We start from the raw sequence: 13590 nt of genomic DNA on the forward strand, positions 1-13590 counted from the left end.
CATCCCTCAGGCTTTCGCCCGATTCTCGGTACCGTGTCGGTGCTGGCGCCGACAGTAGCCCATCTAATAAAAAAAGTCATGAGCCTAAGAAGATAAAATATTTCACTATAAAAATTAAAATGTTGTGACTTTACTACATGAAAATACAAATATAACTTGACTAGAATTTGTTCATAACTATTTATTTTATTGTTACATATCTCTGATGTTTTGTATCTCTCTTTGTTCTCTTTTGAAAATATATTTAATATTGTATAATTGAGATTTCATGGAGTCAAAGGTACAGCCAATGTAAATTTAACTTTTTAAAATTGAAAATAAATTTCCATATGATAAAAAAAGAAAATATAAAAACTAATGTTAAATTAAGAGAAACATTTGCTACACACAACAAAAGAGCCATACAGAAAAAAATACACGAGGCAACTCTAGATTTGTAAGAAAAGGCGAACCCATCGAAACACAGGTGAAATATATAAAGACTTTAGTCTGTATGAAGTATGAACCATGGAGGAACTCTTTTTCAGTTGTCTATTTTTAATCTAGTGTGACTTTTCTTAGAACTTCTAAGAATACAATTAAATTCTAACATTCATATTTAGAACTTTTAATTCAGTGTAGGGAATCTAATCCGTTTCTACCAACAATTTCCCTATAGTTATTCAACACAGCTCACAAGTTTCTTCTTGGGCACTGTTTGAATGCTTCACTGTTCTCTGTTAGCTGAGCTCCTCTCTGGTGGATCTTTTGTTAAACCAGCCCACAGAGTTCAGAAAGAACAAGAAAGGATGAGTTTATTCAGCAGTGAGTCTCAGAGGCTGAAAACATTCTAAGCCTACATAAGATGGTACAGAGGCTAGAAGCTTCCAGGACTAGACCTAGGTTAGCAGATGGATGATATCATGGGAATAAAAGTTACATTTACAGTTGCTTTTCCAGAGGACCTACAGCCCACAAGGAAGCTTACAACCATATGTAACTCCAGTTCCAGGGGAATTCAATACTCTCTTCCACCCTTCTTGAGGTGCTGACATTCAATGTGCATAAACATACATGCAGGAAAACACACACACACACACACACACACACACACACACACACACACACTTAAGAAAAAACATTCAAAGGCCAAGGAGGCTCAAGGATTAAGTAGTTGCTGTGTGAGAATGGAAACTTGAGTTCTGATCCCCAGAGTCCATGTAAAGAAGATGGCCTGTGTGCAGTCCCAGTGCTGGGACAGTGAGGCAGAGATAAGAGGGTCCCTAGGGCTCACTAGCAAGCCAACCAACCCAGTTGTTTAGCTACAGATTCAGTGAGAGACCCTATCTCAAAAAACAAGCGGGGTTGGGGATTTGGCTCAGTGGTAGAGCGCTTGCCTAGGAAGCGCAAGGCCCTGGGATCGGTCCCCAGCTCCGGAAAAAAAAAAATTAAAAAAAAAAAAGAAAAACAAGCTACATATAAAAACCTTCCATTTTATAACATCTTTCTCTATGTATGTATATATATGCATATATCTTCATATGCATCTATGTAAATATATACATATATTTATACATATGCACTGAGATGAGTTTAACTAGAATTATCCTACATAGGGGACAATGCTCCTTGAACAGGTTGCTAATAAGAATCCCTGTGCCAGGTGTGAGGTATCTCTTTGAGTTGTTGTCTGAGGGCCCTGGAGACACCCTCCTAACAATGTATGCTATTGCCACTGCTCTTGGTTGCCCCAAAAAACTTGACAGTAAGACCCCATTGTTGAAAACACCATACATTTTGATTATTAGAACATGGAGAAATCAGGTCACCACAAATAGCAAAAAGGTCACCAGATGTCGACAATAACCACTCCAAGACTTCTGGGTGGGAAAACAGGTTTTAATCTCCTCCATTGAGGAGACGTCCCAGTGTGTTTAACATTCCTGGTTCCCTAGTGCTCTGTGGGTACGTGGACCTTTGTGTCCCCAACATATAGTACACCCTTTTATAATTTTTGTTGTGATGACCCCATTTTTTATGGGTCAAAAAGTTTGACTCTGGTCTCATTCTCCAACTGAGTGTGGGTGAGGCAGAGAAGCTTCAAGATTCCAGATAGTAGCCATGCCCTCCAGCCAACACAGCAGACCGGAACCAGCAGACCCTGACTTACCAGGGGTCCAAGTGCAAACCTCACAGCAGCCATCTTTGCTTCTGTGATCTGCTTTCTGAAAGGGTGGCTGTCCTGCCCGGAGGCATGAAGGGAAGAGAAACAGTGCAAATCAGTCCCACCTTAGGAACTTCAGACCTACCAAGCTGGAACCCTGACACAGGACTCCCTTGAGGGGTCACAGGAGGACCTCCGAGGGGACACAAGGGACCTCTGTGAGGGGTCACAGGAGGACCTCTGAGGGGACACAGGGAGAGCCCCTGCCACATCAGATCCAACTTTTTCCCCCCTGGAGATCTGGGGTTCATAAGATTATTAAATGTAGCCACTGCTGGTAGGTCTGACATTGCACACACAACTTTGAAAATACATTCTCATTTAATCTTTACATTAATCTGGTGGGCATTATTGTTCCAATATACAAAATTTTTAGAAGTTCTCTAAAGCTGACTCAGAGCAAAAATAAGTGGCCAGTGCTAATCACCTTACAGCAAGCATCTTATTCCCCTTTTAACCGAGGCACGAGCCACACAGCTAGACAGTGTCCAGCCTGTTTGTGTGCTGAAGTTCCCAGGAAAAAAATGGCACAGCTGGGTTAAAGATTGTACAAACAAGGCGGATGGACTAAAACTACACTTCAGTAATCCTGGAGAACTGGAATGTTGCAGGTCTGCACTCTGTCTTCGCCTACCTGAGTTTGATTGAACATCTACCCTTTGTGTCCCCAACATATAGTATTAGGGTATTAGGTAAACCCTTTTAGAAACTACAAGCGTTTCTTCCATTTACTGCACATTTATCAACAGACTTAAGGAGAAACCTCGCTTGTGGTTCATGTCAGCGGATTTAAAAATAACCAAGGATGGGTGCGCGCTCTGTCTGAGAACGTACAGTACCTGGGACCAGTCCAGCGTGTCCCAATCACTACACATTATTCCAACCAATGCGCATTATTCTTTTCCACGATCGTGCCAGGGAATGACAAATGTCTTAAAACCAGCCAGCCCGGTGAAGGAATGCAGCGCAGCTCTTAGGCTAAGCCATCTCGGGTGAGATTGGTCTTGGATTATCCACCCTCCTCTCCGACGCGGCTCTGGCCTGGCAGTGCTGGGGTCTTGGCAGCGCTGCAGCTCCGAAGCTCCGTTTTACTTACTGGAGGGTTCAGGTGAAACCTACAGCATTCAGTTTCGGTGGCCCGGTAGGCTCGCCTCTGTGGTGGGCGGATCTGCTAAGCTAGCTCGCGATTGGCCAAGCCCTGCGTGCAGCCAGAGCCGGCTCCCACGAAGGGAACTCGCACCCAGCCTGCACCCAGGCAGAAGTACCTGGCGGCCGCTGCGTGCCCCGCAGAGGGCGCTCGTTGAGCAGGGCGGAAACCCAACCGACAACCGCACTGCAAGGCCGCCCTGGCGGGCAGACAAGTGCACCTGCGCAACCCGCGCACTTCAGCACCGAGAATCTTCACTCAACCATCCTCGAGATTAAGAACAATTAGTTTACTGATGATTATCAACCTTCTGTGCGATCTAAGAAATACAACCACATTAGAAAATGTGTGTCTAAAGGACACGGCCGATCGGGTCTAGCACTAGGCAAGACCACAGAAGTGACCTTAGGAAAAGGCACCCAGACAGCAGAGAGGCCACCTATAACTTAAAGTCTCAGAAGCCAGAAGAGTTGTTGAACGTCTTGATCGAAAAATTGGCGATACCTACTATCTACACTGTCATTTTTTGGTTCCTTAATTTTTCTGACAGGAATGAAATTATGCTCAAGGGGTCTGGTGCCAGCTAGCAGGGAAACTTACATCCAGGAAAGAGATTTCACTCACTTCTGACAACATACCCATCCACCATCTACAAGAGACTGGATCTTTGATAATGGGCAGGACCACACCTTGGCCAATGTTTTAAGTATTCCTGCCCCGATGGAAGGGTATCCTGGAACTCAGAAGCCCAGGAGCCACATAGCTCTGAGGGGAAAAGGTATCCCAGTGAAAGGGCATCCTGAGACATCCGGCCCAGGAACCACACAGCTCTGAGAGGAAGCCTCCTCAGCAGAGGCAATGCAGCTCCCAGGAGAGGATAACCCCGGCTCAGGAGTCTCAGCCTTGCTCCACTTTCCCCATTCTTCCCTTACTCTCTTCATTGCTTCTTGGTGTCTTCTGATAAGAGAGTGTCACCAGACAGCAAATCTCACGATAGAGATTTATTGGAAGGATGAGTCCAGGGAGAAGAGGGACAAATCCAGGGGTGGCTGCCTCTGCTCTTGGGAGTGGACAGCATGGAGTTGAACAAAAAACAAGGCTTGAACAGCTGGGGTGGGGGACAGAGCTTTTTGTGGTAGAGACTTTCAGATTGTGGATTGGTAGGATTTCAAGTCCTGAGTTTGGGAAGCTCAGGGATTGGTGGGTTTTTCTGTTCAGGGATTGGTAGCTTTTTTTTCATTCCCCCTTCCTTTCCTGCATTGGGCCCAAGTGTTAGGAGGAAGGATCTTCCTGGTCACAGGCCACACTGCTGAGCTGTTAGGAGGAGCTGGAGAGGAGGTGCCACCACCTGGGCAGCTCCTGTGATAGCTACAGGGTGAGGCAGGAGAGGAGTTGCGACTGTTTTCACAGGTGCTGCCATTTTGGCACACCGCTCAGGGACTACAACCAGGACCATTCTCTGTTTAAACTTAAACAGAGCCAGGATCCTGAAGATGATCTTGGGGTGCGGGTGTCACTAGACTTTTGTACCTTTTCCCAATGTAGTCATATTGTGTCTTTATGCGCTTCCCCTCCCATCTACTCTTCCCACCTTGATTTATTTCTTTTAAAGTCTATCATCAGCCACGTTTCCTCAGTTAAAGCATTTGCAATATCCATGCAGGACTTAGTTGGGGTAGAGTTGAAGTGCATAGTTCAGAAAATAGTTCCTCAGTCCGGACGTCCAGGCCACCTGGTGAGTGTATATGCTATGTTATATTCCCTGAGTAAGATCTTAACTGCTGGAGCAACCACAGCTGCTGGGCATTACCACCGTGTGAGTGCTGTACCTCATCAATGTCAGTCAGTCCCTTTAGCCTCAATAACTGTTGGGGGACAAGCAGCTGAGTGTGTTGGGGGATTAAGCAATGAGTGGAGCATACTCAGAGTTATAGTTAATGATTAGGGGAAGGGTTGTAGAAGAAGACTCTTATTCTAAAAACATAAAAATAAACATTCTCAAAAGAACCATATTAATATTATGGTTAGGCAAAGAGATCTCAATCCAGACACAGAAGTCATTTATGACACCAAGTGGACAACACCAGAAAAGAACCTCCTTACAACATATTAAACTAAAACACTGAATATACCAGACAGAGAAGATGTATTTAGTTTATAGATGGTTGCAAGCCACCATGTGGTTGCTGGGATTTGAACTCAGGACCTCTGGAAGAGCAGTCAGTGCTCTTAACCACTGAGCCATCTCTCCAGCCCGAGAAGATGTATTTAAAATGGCAATAAAGAAACATTAAGTCACACACAGAGGTAGGCCCATCAGAATAGCAGTAGATTGATCAACACAAACTTTAAAAGAAATCAGGGCCTGCAAGGATGTTTTCAAGATCTCAGAGACAACAACTGTAAAATGGTCTAAATTCCACAATTAAAAAGACACAGACTTGGGATTGGGTCAAAAAGCAGGAACCATGCATTTGTTGCTTCTAATAAATGTTCTTTGCCGTAAAAGAGAATGACCACCTTAGGGTGGAAGGATGGAAAGATATTCCAAGCACATGGCACAGGGATATAAGGAGGAGCAGTTGTTCTAATGGCTTTCAAAACAGCCTTCAAACAAAAGTTAGTGAGAAAAGACAACAATCAGCTCATACTGATTAGGGACAACTCACCAAGAGGACATTACTACTCTAACCCTGTATGCCACAAGCACAGCTGCACTCAGCTTTATAAAATAAATACGACCAGCTGTCACAGATTGACCCAGAACAATAGTAGTAGGTGATTACAAGACTCTACTATCCTAAACTGAGAAATATGGGAATTCAATGACATCATAGATCAACTGAACCTATCAGACATCTATAGAACATTCTGTCCAAATACCTTGATATATATATATATATATATATATATATATATATATATATATATATCACAGCTCATGGGCCTTTCTCTATGCTAGATCATAGATACAATTGGAGGAAAGATAGCATCTATAACAAATGGTGCTGGGAAAACTTCATTTGTGCATGGATTTGTGTGTTTACCAGGGATTTCAGAGGTTGATTCATCAGAGACCTTGGACTTAGTCTGTGGTTTCATTGGCTTTGCTAAGCCATATGATGGGATACAATCTTTCTGTTGTAGGATAGGCTTTGGTGGATCTAAGTGACCTAGACTGACTTCTAAATTGAACTTATAAAAACAATAAAGCAATTTAGAGAAGTTAAGGGAAGGGCAAAATGAGAAAAGGGGCCTGTCTGGGTTACTCAATGGCAAATACAGTAAGATTTGTGTCACCTTGGAGCTCAGAGAAAAACCAGAAAGCCGAATGAATGATGTGCTTTTGAGCTTCTGGAAGTTTTAAAACCTGAGGCGTTCACAGAGGACATAGCTGATCAAGCAACACAGGTTAAAAGATGGTCAATCCTGTCCTGGGAGGGTACGAAGGATGGGATTGTTTGGCTCTCCTGGGGCACTTTCAGCAAGCAGGTGTGGTCCACGGAAAAATGAGCACCGCAGAGCTAACCTGAAGCCTTTCAGAACTAGGAAGCTGGCCCCAGTAGCAGGCACGCAAGCTAGAATGTAATCTTTAGGCTTTAGTCATGCCAGCTCAGAGACTATCTGAGGTGGGAAAGGGCACACTGAGTCCATAGGAACAAAAGCATACAAGGATGAAGCCAGGTGGAGAAAAGGAAAATACTTGTGATTTATGGAGGGCTGGATGAGGTAAGATCACCAACGGTGCCACTATACCTGACTTTGCTCTTTTGATACAACAGGTGATAAAGTGATGGGATATTTTCGTCCTGCATTGAACCTTGCTAATGTTTCTTTTTTTACTATCTCTGTTACTGCCCAAGGTCAGCTGATACTTGATAATGGATAATGGATAATTGATTATGGTGAGCCTGCAGAGATCTTGCCAGCTCTCTATAAAAAGGCTTCTTTATGTGTTAACCTTTGAGTGTCTTAAAGATGTAAAAACATCTGGGGTGGGGGTAGGGAGCAATAAAGACAGCAGATAACGGTTAAAGGTCATACTCTGTATGGGTAGAAAGGGGACTTCTTACCCATAAAAGTGGTTGGGTAAAAATCCAATACCAGAGGTTGACAACCCCAGTAGGAGTTGGCCAAAGAGACTTTATCATGGCAGCAGCTGCTGTGATAAAATACCAGGACCAAAAGTGACTTGTGGAAGGGTTTATTTTGGCTTACAGTTCCAGAGAGGGAGTCTATTATGGTAAGGAAGGTATGGTTGAGGTAGCCAGAGCAGGCAACTGGCTGCTTACAGTTTGCACTGCACAGAAAGCCAAGAGAGTGAAGAGGAAGTGGTTCACACTATAAACTCTCAAAGGCTGTCCCACTATTGTATGTCATCCAGCAAGGCTCTGCATCCTGAAAGTTCCTTATTTTTCCAGAGAATGCTGGCTGAGTCCTGTGTGGCTTTTGTTCCTTCCTGTGTTTTACACAAGTGTTGGAGGGCATACATCTTCCAGTTTGTAGTCTCCCCAACTCCCTTTCTGTTGGTTTGATTTTATGGTAGTTTTCCTGGTGGATCCATTTGGACTTAATGTTCATCAGGAAAGTTGACTGCAGTAGCAACTATGGGTTTGACAGGAGTCCCTGTGTTAACTGCAGGAGAAAAGGCAGTGCTGTAGAATTAAACGAATTAAACAAAACCCGGCAGCAGGTTCCCGCTACTGCCCCAGTGTTCTGGGTTCCCAAATAAAAGACACACACACACACACACACACACACACACACACACACACACACACACACAGTCTATATGGACCTCTTCTTCTTCTTCTTCTTCTTCTTCTTCTTCTTCTTCTTCTTCTTCTTCTTCTTCTTCTTCCTCCTCCTCCTCCTCCTCCTCCTCCTCCTCTCCCTCCTCCTCCTCCTCTCCCTTCTCCTCCTCCTCTTCTTTCTCCTCCTCCTCCTCCTCTCCCTTCTCCTCCTCCTCTTCTTTCTCCTCCTCCTCCTCCTCTTCCTCTTCTTCTTCTTCTTGAAAAGAAGCCACCACTAGTGGGATAGTGTTTGATGGAGGTCTAGAAGAACAAGTGTGTCACTGGGGCACCTCCATGGTACCTTCAACGAGAAGAGTTGAGGCAGACAAATATGCCTGGTGTGTGACCTTGACAAGACAGGATAAATGCTTGGAGTCTTAGGTCTGTGGTTTAAGATCAGACTAATGAGGCCTTGCTGTCAGAGTGCTTATGCACATTAGATGCAGTAACACACGCCAAGTGCTCAGCATACAGTGAAAGGAGATTATCACAGATGGGGCCTCTTCATGCGGTGTGGTGTGCAGCCTGGGAATGTCTTCTGGACTTCTGTGGAGCCTTCGGGCTTTCTGAGTCTCTTTTCAGACCTCTGTCTCTCTTTCCCACGCAAGCATCCATTTGGTAATTAGTGGACTCTCACTTGATTTCCAGGCATGATTTAGGCTGGGTTCCCTGTCTTATTATTTAGAAAACGGCTCAATAGACGCATCTAGCAGATGATTGACTTCCAGTGACAACAGGATCTTCGCGGGTTCAGATCTTTGGTCCATTGTCATCATGGCAGAGAGCATGGTGTCATGCAGACAGACATGGTGCTGGAGAGTAGCTGAGAGTTCTGCATCCGGATCCAAAGGCAGGAGGAAGGGAGGGAGGGAGGGAGGGAGGGAGGGAGGGAGAGGGAGAGGGAGAGGGAGAGGGAGAGGGAGAGGGAGAGGGAGAGGGAGAGGGAGAGGGAGAGGGAGAGGGAGAGGGAGAGGGAGAGGGAGGGAGAGACTGGGCCTGGATTGGGCTTCCTATGGACCACTTCTTAACCTCCACGTGGCTAATCCACCTCCCTCAGATAACCCAGGGTCATCACTACATTCTGTATTTTACCGTAGCTGCCCAGGATCCAGGATCCAGTTGGGCAGCCCTCTTGGGCTGCACTCTCCCTGCTTCTACATGGCAGTTATGCCTCCCTGTTCTGCACCTTTTCTGGTGTAGCATCTCTCCTCTCTCTCTCTCCTACAGGCCTGGCAGATTTCCTTCTCCCTCTCTCTCAGTCCCTAGCCTAGGAATCCTAAAAGTCCCGCCTCTGCCCTGCCCAGCCATTGGCTGTTGGCAACTTTACCAATCAGAAGCAACTGAGGGACGGGGGCGGGGGGGGGGTCCCTCATTTTCTTACAAGTGGCTCTATTCTGGGGACCCAAATTAACATAAGAATATAAGCAGCATTAGAACAAACCCACTACAAGTGCCCTTTACCTGTGTCCCTTAAAAGATTAGGAGACTGGAAAGCTAGGGTGATATTGGCTTCCCCAAATAAAATGTGATTTAAAAAAAAATCACTAAAATTTATGTGTGTGTGTGTGTGTGTGTGTGTGTGCGCGCGCGCGCGCACACCAGTGTAGGTACATATCCACATTTGTGTGGAGGCCAAAGAACGACATCAAGTGTCTTCCTCAGTCATTCTCCACCTTGTTTTCTGAGATAGGGTCTCTCACTGAACATGGAGTCCCCTGATGTGCCTAGACTGGCTGTCCAACAAACTCCAGGAATCCCCTGCTCTACCTCCACCTCCCCAGCATGGAGACTATAGGTGCTTATCGTCACACTGGGCTTTTTTTTTTATTGAATATTTTCTTTATTTACTTTATTCAAGTAAATAAATATTTTCTTTATTCAAGTATTATCCCCTTTCTGGAAATCTCCTATTTCTCCTCCCTCCTCCTGTTTCTATGGGGTGCTCCCCGACCCAACCCACTTGACTTTTTATGTACCCAAGTGCTGGGGACTGACTTCGGTCTTCATGCTTGTGTGGTACTTTACAGACTGGGCCATCAGACAATCCCCTAGATCATCTTACCATCTAACACCCACTTGTGCTGGGTTTCCAGACATCCTTCTCCTTTCCCTGTTACCCATCCTAAGTGAGCGGTACTGTATCTGGTCCGAGGAATCAAGTAATACTTGGTAGAAACTCCTCCCCCTTACCCTCTGATCGTCTCACAGATATGCGGGCTGTTGAGGGATATTCCGAGCTGACGCCTCCAGAAGTTGCGAAGTTCAGATAAACAGTTGCAAGTGTAATGGTTTCCTGAATGATATACAAGTGTTGGTCTTTCTTTACATTTTATTATTTACTATTTTTGTTATTTTCAGGACAGGGTTTCTCTGTAGCACTGGCTGTTTGGAACTCTGTAGACCAGGCTGTCCTTGAACACAGAGATCCGCTTGCCTCTGCCTCCTGAGTGCTGAGATTAAAGGCATGCATTGCCATGCTCAGTCCTTTCTTAACATTTAAAAGCATACTCATTATGTGTGTGTGTGTTGTGTGTATTCAGAAGCTTATGTGCAATATTTTAAAATTACACACACACACACACACACACACACATCTTTATTGACAGGCCATTAGAGCAGTCAAATTCAGTTCATAGGAAATAATTAAAACTACCAAAATTCATATTCAAATACAAACATGTAATTATGTTGAGTATAAGACATAAAAAAAAAGGACAAATAGTGAAATACAAAGGGCTGGAGTTCCACAAGGAACTAACTTAAAGCAAATCCCTTGGGGTGAATTAAGCTGCAGATTCTAGTCTCAAACCGTAAGGTGGATCCTGCTCAATGATATTCAGGAGGAAAACGGCAGTTTCTGCAGCGTCTCGAGGGGAGTGAGAGTGGAAGCAAAAATGTAGGAGGGGCCAGAGAACAGCACTGTCATATCGATGTCTGTAAACCGAGGCTGGTAAGAAGTATATAAGTAATTCTTTCTGAAGGATGTATAGCTGCTTCATTAAAGTATGTATTTTAAAAACATCATAAATGTGGTTTGAGTGAATAAATGTTTGAGAGCACACATGAGCACATGGGAGGCCATGGGTGGTTGGGTTGCTTAATGTGTGTCAGGTCCTTTGTAGGCATTGCCACCTTACTTTTTACATAATGTAGTTTTTTGAGAACATATATTTGCTAAGTGGGGGTGGGAGAAATCAGACTCAACTCTGAAAAACTCGCATTGGTCTTATTTCATAAGATTTCTAGCCTCCAGTTGAATTGTTCTGTCTAAGCTTTGAGGATACTAAAATGGTCTTAACTGACAAAATTCTCTTAGAGATATACGGTTAACATTCTAAGGCCAGGAATACTTCAGCATGTCATTTCTCAAATTTTCCCATTCTACTGTTCCCAATATCCTGTAACCTTAAAAATCAAGTAGATTGTCCAAGGTGATTCTCTCTCCAAAGGGATGATGGTGTGTCCCTTTCAGGATTATAGCAAGTTGGAGAAAGGCCTGAGGTCACTGGTGAACGAGGAATACTTGTTTCCTTTGCCTTCCTTTGGCTGCCTTCATGTATGCCTACTTAGTCAGGATAGGTAGTGTCCTTTGATAACTATATTCTCTGTCTTGACCTAGGCCAGAGGCAATGCTGGGCAGCAGGTCTCCTTAGCATCACTTACGGACCTTCCCACCGACAGGGAAAACTATGTCCACAGAATAGGTTGAGTTGGTTGGTGTGTGTGGCTAATAACATGGTGACAGAAGAGGACAGAGGACTCTTTGAGACATTGAGACTTTCTACATTTCCATGTTGCTGACTTCATTTGAGGATCTGTCCTACTATCTGGCCCTAGCACAGGCTTCAGTCATGGGGGCACTGAGGATCAGCTGGAGGGGGAGGGAAGGGAGTCAAGGGATGAACATCTTGATTTTGAGGCAAAAAGAAAAAAAATTAAGTAGATTGAGAGGGACTATTGAGCTCCTGGGTATTTGCAGTGAATTCATTTGCTCCACCCTGCTTATCAATCTGGCCTAAGAGGGTAGACTGGGTTCATTCCCTAGTGAAGGGAAAGTTCATTACAACTTCTCTACTCCATCTGATTTCTTATGGTTTTATCCTTCTTCCTGTCTCCTTGACACGGGTGATCTATCACAAGGCTAAACAGCAAATATTACAGGAGTTAGGAGATGATCTGTAATGCACCAAATATGTCCTTTCAAAAGTCAAAAACTTGAAACTTTTATCACTGGGATGTTGGTATTTGGGAGGTGATCAGATCAAGCCTGTAGACTTCTCATGACAGGGATCACTGTGTTTAGAAGCATCTGGAGAGACTATAGCTCTTACCTCAACCTGTGTGGATGAGGTACGTTCTGTTAAAAAGGAAGTAGTCCCCCATCACACCTAAACATCCTGGTGCCTTGATCTCTAGCTCAAAGTTTCAAGCCTGAGTTAGAATTTTCTCTTGGGTCATGAGGTACAGATCTGTTGTCCTCAAGCTACATGTTTATAAAATTGGATACAGCAGACACGATCTCTAAGTAGCTACTCAATTTTGATGTAAACGCTCAGTGCAGTTGGGCTCCAGTACAATTTATACAAATAGGTGATGGCCAGACTTGGTCAAGAATCCCATGCCGTGTTTGTCAAATCCTGCTCTTAAACATGCCAACTAAAGTAATGAAAGGGTTGATCAGCTCTCCCTGGCTCAGCCATTCTCCTAGTCAGACTTCAAACCCTGTACTGGCTAGTTTTGTCAAATTGACACAAGTTAGAGTTGTCTAAAAGGAGGGAACCTCAATGGAGAAAATGCCTCCATGAAGATCCAGCTGTATAGCATTTTCTGAATTAGTGATTGATGGTGAAGGGTCCAACTCATTGTGGGCGGTGGCCATCACTGGGCAGGTGGTCCTGGTGTCTGTAAGAAAGCAGGCTGAGCAAGACATGGCAAACAAGCCAGTGAGTAGCGTCCCTCCATATTCCCTGCATCAGCTCCTGCCTCCAGGTTCCTGTTCTGAGTTCCTTGTCTTGATTTCCTCCAGTGATAGACTATGACGTAGCAGTATAAGCTAATTAAACCCTTTCTTCCCCTACTTGCTTTTGGGCATGGTGTTTCACCACAGCAGTAGAAACCCCGACTAAGACAGATCCTAAGCCTTTCCACTTGACTTAAGTGAGTTTCTGTTCATTCCAAAAGGTCTTTATGAAGAGTCCCTTTATTCTTATTTCCCGTGATTTCCATCACTCCTGAATTCACACTCCATCCACCCATCAGGCAGTGCTTTGCATGACCACTGCTTCTTTAAGCCAGCTCCCTGGCTCGCTTTAGTCATAGAACTCAGTCTACCGAAATGAACAACGGGGGGTGGGGTGGTCTCAATGAAAATGGCCCCACTAGACTCATAGGGAGTGGCATTATTAGGAAGTGTAGGCTTGTTGGAATAGGTGTGGCCTTGTTGGGAG

At 44.5% G+C, this 13590-nt stretch overlaps 1 pseudogene; it reads left to right on the forward strand.

Annotated features, from left to right (window-relative positions):
• Positions 1-11567: 11567 nt before the first annotated feature.
• LOC120095403 (small nucleolar RNA SNORA67) lies at positions 11568-11701 on the forward strand (annotated as a pseudogene).
• The last annotated feature ends 1889 nt before the right edge of the window (positions 11702-13590 follow it).

The sequence above is a fragment of the Rattus norvegicus genome, chromosome 10 (assembly GCF_021556685.1).
Source record: "Rattus norvegicus strain SHRSP/BbbUtx chromosome 10, alternate assembly SHRSP_T2T, whole genome shotgun sequence".
NCBI lineage: Eukaryota > Metazoa > Chordata > Mammalia > Rodentia > Muridae > Rattus > Rattus norvegicus.